The sequence below is a fragment of the Rutidosis leptorrhynchoides genome, chromosome 3 (genome assembly GCF_046630445.1).
Source record: "Rutidosis leptorrhynchoides isolate AG116_Rl617_1_P2 chromosome 3, CSIRO_AGI_Rlap_v1, whole genome shotgun sequence".
Lineage (NCBI taxonomy): Eukaryota > Viridiplantae > Streptophyta > Magnoliopsida > Asterales > Asteraceae > Rutidosis > Rutidosis leptorrhynchoides.
Genome location: NC_092335.1, coordinates 330,594,419 through 330,599,702, shown reverse-complemented (window position 1 = coordinate 330,599,702; position 5,284 = coordinate 330,594,419).

Genomic DNA, 5,284 nt, shown 5'->3' with positions numbered 1-5,284 from the left:
GTCGTTTTCCACATTGGTTTAGAAAAACCTGGTGGTTTAGAGGTTCCCGGGTCATTGTTACAACTTAAGGACTTCGGGGGTTGACGATACATATAAAGTTCATCGGGGTTGGAATTAGATTTCTCTATTTTTATGCCCTTTCCCTTATTATTTTCTTTTGCCTTTTTAAATTCAGTTGGGGTAATTTCTATAACATCATCGGAATTCTCGTCAGAATCCGATTCATCGGAGAATTGGTAATCCTCCCAATATTTTGCTTCCTTAGCGGAAACACCATTGACCATAATTAACCTTGGTCGGTTGGTTGAGGATTTTCTTTTACTCAACTGTTTTATTATTTCCCCCACCGGTTCTATTTCTTCATCCGGTTCCGATTCTTCTTCCGGTTTCGATTCTTCTTCTGGTTCCGACTCTTCTTCTGGTTCCTCTTCGGGAACTTGTGAATCAGTCCACGAATCATTCCAATTTACATTTGACTCTTCATTATTATTAGGTGAGTCAATGGGACTTGTTCTAGAGGTAGACATCTATCACATAATATCAAACGCGTTAAGAGATTAATATATCACATAATATTCACATGTTAAAAATATATAGTTTCCAACAAAATTTGTTAAGCAATCATTTTTCAAGTATACACGGTCGAAGTCCAGACTCACTAATGCATCCTAACAAACTCGATAAGACACACTAATACAAAATTCTGGTTCTCTAAGATGAACACTCGGATACCAACTGAAATGTCCCGTTCTTATTGATTAAAAACGTTCCATATTAATTGATTTTGTTGCGAGGTTTTGACCTCTATATGAGACGTTCTTCAAAGACTGCATTCATTTTTAAAACAAACCATAACCTTTATTTCATAAATAAAGGTTTAAAAAGCTTTACTTAGATTATCAAATAATAATAATCTAAAATATCCTGTTTACACACGACCATTACATAATAGTTTACAATACAAATATGTTACATCGAAATCAGTTTCTTGAATGCAGTTTTTACACAGTATCATACAAACATGGACTCCAAATCTTGTCCTTATTTTAGTATGCAACAGCGGAAGCTCTTAGTATTCACCTGAGAATAAACATGCTTTAAACGTCAACAAAAATGTTGGTGAGTTATAGGTTTAACCTATATATATCAAATTGTAACAATAGACCACAAGATTTCATATTTCAATATACATCCCATACATAGAGATAAAAATCATTCATATAGTGAACACCTGGTAACCGACATTAACAAGATGCATATATAAGAATATCCCCATCATTCCGGGACACCCTTCGGATATGATATAAATTTTGAAGTACTAAAGCATCCGATACTTTGGATGGGGTTTGTTAGGTCCAATAGATCTATCTTTAGGATTCGCGTCAATTAGGGTGTCTGTTCCCTAATTCTTAGATTACCAGACTTAATAAAAATGGGCATATTCGATTTCGATAATTCAACCATAGAATGTAGTTTCACGTACTTGTGTCTATTTTGTAAATCATTTATAAAACCTGCATGTATTCTCATCCCAAAAATATTAGATTTTAAAAGTGGGACTATAACTCACTTTCACAGATTTTTACTTCGTCGAGAAGTAAGACTTGGCCACTGTTGATTCACGAACCTATAACAATATATACATGTATATTAAAGTATGTTTAAAATATATTTACAACACTTTTAATATATTTTGAAGTTTTAAGTTTATTAAGTCAGCTGTCCTCGTTAGTAACCTACAACTAGTTGTCCACAGTTAGATGTACAGAAATAAATCGATAAATATTATCTTGAATCAATCAACGACCCAGTGTATACGTATCTCAGTATTGAACACAACTCAAACTATATATATTTTGGAATCAACCTCAACCCTGTATAGCTAACTCCAACATTCACATATAGAGTGTCTATGGTTGTTCCGAAATATATATAGATGTGTCGACATGATAGGTCGAAACATTGTATACGTGTCTATGGTATCTCAAGATTACATAATATAAAATACAAGTTGATTAAGTTATGGTTGGAATAGATTTGTTACCAATTTTCACGTAGCTAAAATGAGAAAAATTATCCAATCTTGTTTTACCCATAACTTCTTCATTTTAAATCCGTTTTGAGTGAATCAAATTGCTATGGTTTCATATTGAACTCTATTTTATGAATCTAAACAGAAAAAGTATAGGTTTATAGTCAGAAAAATAAGTTACAAGTCGTTTTTGTAAAGGTAGTCATTTCAGTCGAAAGAACGACGTCTAGATGACCATTTTAGAAAACATACTTCCACTTTGAGTTTAACCATAATTTTTGGATATAGTTTCATGTTCATAATAAAAATCATTTTCTCAAAATAACAACTTTTAAATCAAAGTTTATCATAGTTTTTAATTAACTAACCCAAAACAGCCCGCGGTGTTACTACGACGGCGTAAATCCGGTTTTACGGTGTTTTTCGTTTTTCCAGGTTTTAAATCATTAAGTTAGCATATCATATAGATATAGAACATGTGTTTAGTTAATTTTAAAAGTCAAGTTAGAAGGATTAACTTTTGTTTGCGAACAAGTTTAGAATTAACTAAACTATGTTCTAGTGATTACGAGTTTAAACCTTCGAATAAGATAGTTTTATATATATGAATCGAATGATGTTATGAACATCATTACTACCTCAAGTTTAGTAGGTAAACCTACTGGAAGTGACAAGAAATGATCTAACTTCGAAGGATCTTGGATGGCTTGAAAGTTCTTGAAGTAGGATCATGACACAAAAACAAGTTCAAGTAAGATTTTTACTCGAATTAAGATAGTTTATAATTATAGAAATTGAATCAAAGTTTGAATATGAATATTACTTTGAATAAGAAAGATAACCTACTGTATATAACAAAGGTTTCTTGATCTTAGATGATTACTTAGAATGGATTAGAAAGCTTGGAAGTAAATTAGTAAACTTGAAGGGATTTTTGAAGTGTTCTTGAAGTGTTCTTCCTATGATGATTATAGCTTGATTCTTGAAGTGATTTTTGATGAAGATGATGATTAACTACTGGAAAAATACGTTCATAATAGTGTGTGTGTGTGTGTTCAGAGAGAATTAGAAAGAGAATTAGAAGTGAAATGGAGTGAATGATGAGTGGTAATTGGTGAGTGGTGAGTGGGGTTAAAAGGAGTTCTAGTTAGTTGACTAGCTCATGGTAGAAGTTAAAATTGATTAGTCATACATGACATAATCAAGAGTGGAATCCCATGCTAGTTCCTATTGGTATATACCCATAGTAAGTACGTTTTGAAGCTGTGTATAATACGGGTAAGAATACGACTAGAATTCTTGATGAAAGAAAAGAATGGGAAAGTAACTGTAACCATTTTCATTAAGTATGAGTGTTTTGATATATGTCTTGAAGTCTTCCAAAAGTATTTTAATACATCTAAATACACTACATGTATATACATTTTAACTGAGTCATTAAGTCATCGTTAGTCGTTACATGTAAGTGTTGTTTTGAAACCTTTAAGTTAACGATCTCAATTAATGTTGTTAACCCATTGTTTATTATATCTAATGAGATGTTAAATTATTATATTATCATGATATTATGATATATTAATATATCTTAATATGATATATATACATTTAAATGTCGTTACAACGATAATCGTTACATATATGTCTCGTTTCGAAATCCTTAAGTTAGTAGTCTTGTTTATATGTATATAACTCATTGTTAATATACTTATGGAGATACTTACTTATCATAATCTCATGTTAACCATATGTATATCCATATATATATATATCGTCATGTCGTTTTTACAAGTTTTAACGTTCGTGAATCGCCGGTCAACTTGGGTGGTCAATTGTCTATATGAAACATATTTCAATTAATCAAGTCTTAACAAGTTTGATTGATTAACATGTTGGAAACATTTAATCATGTTAATATCAATCTCAATTAATATATATAAACATGGAAAAGTTCGGGTCACTACAACATGAAGCTCAACCGTGAAAGAATACATGGATGTTTCAAGAGATGTGCTTATTCTGCTCATGTGATCATGCACTGTTTGAGTGGACATAAAGCTGGGTTTGACAAGTTGAATGAGAAAGTGCAAAGCATGTTTGTGGCACTTGTGCTCAGGGCCCCGTATGATTTCTCAAGATTTTTTTACTACTACTTCAAAGCAAATATTTTCAGTTCTACTCAGAGATACCTTATCTACGCCCATTTTCTTCAATTAATCATTAATGATGCTGCACCTGAGTTACCAAAGCTTGAAGAAGTTATTATTCACCTTAAGCCAATGAATCCGATTACTTTTCGAAGGATGGAGGAGACAAGAAACGAAGATTTGAAGCCTGATTTTAACAGAAAGCTTATTTGTCATCTGATCAAAGAAAACTATCGATGCCTGGCTGGTAATGCGTGGAGAAATGATGATTCCGACTCTAACTATGAAGTTACTGATGAGGAGGAAGGACAAGGTGATAATCAGAGAGGTACAGGTGAGGTTCAAGGATGAGGTAATGTTAATGATGAAGTTATTGAGGGTGATGATGAAGCGACTGAAGAGGATGTTAGTTTGAAACACAGGAAGAGGAAAGGAAAAGAACAGATGATTGAACAACCGAAGAAAAAGGAGAGGAGAACGAAACACAATTTTGATTCACCTCAAAAGTCATCTCAAGGAGGTTCTAAGCAACAAGCTCAGAAATAACCATCCGGTTTCATGAAGGATGCAAGAGCTGCTGTTACCGCACCAAGGCCTGCTCCCACAACACCTCAGATCACGCCATCAGAATTCAAGACACAGCAAAATCTACTGTTGTCCTTGATCACCAAAATAACCAATTTGGAGAATCAAGCCACTAAGGAGAAGAAGATCAGTGAAGCAAAGATTGAGTCGTTAGTTGAAGAGAACAGGAAATTAAGTGAAAGGTTGGACCGTCAGAAGGGAAGGATGGATATGTTAAGAAAGAAGGTTTTGGCGATTAAGAGTGAGAACAGGGAGAAGTTTAAATTGATGAATGATAAGATCGAACATCTTACCTCGGGTAAAACAAAGTTGATTAAGGAGAGAGGAGAAGATTATTCTTCTGATTTAGGTGGAGGTGATGACAGAGATGAAGAAGAAGATGCTGGAACTGGAGGACCCTCTTTTGAAATACCGTTAGTGATACCTATTCGAAGTTTTAATGAATATGGTGAGGTCTTTTACTGCTGAGTATTATATGAATTATTCAAATGTTTTTAATGACGCAGAAAAGGGGGACGTTCCA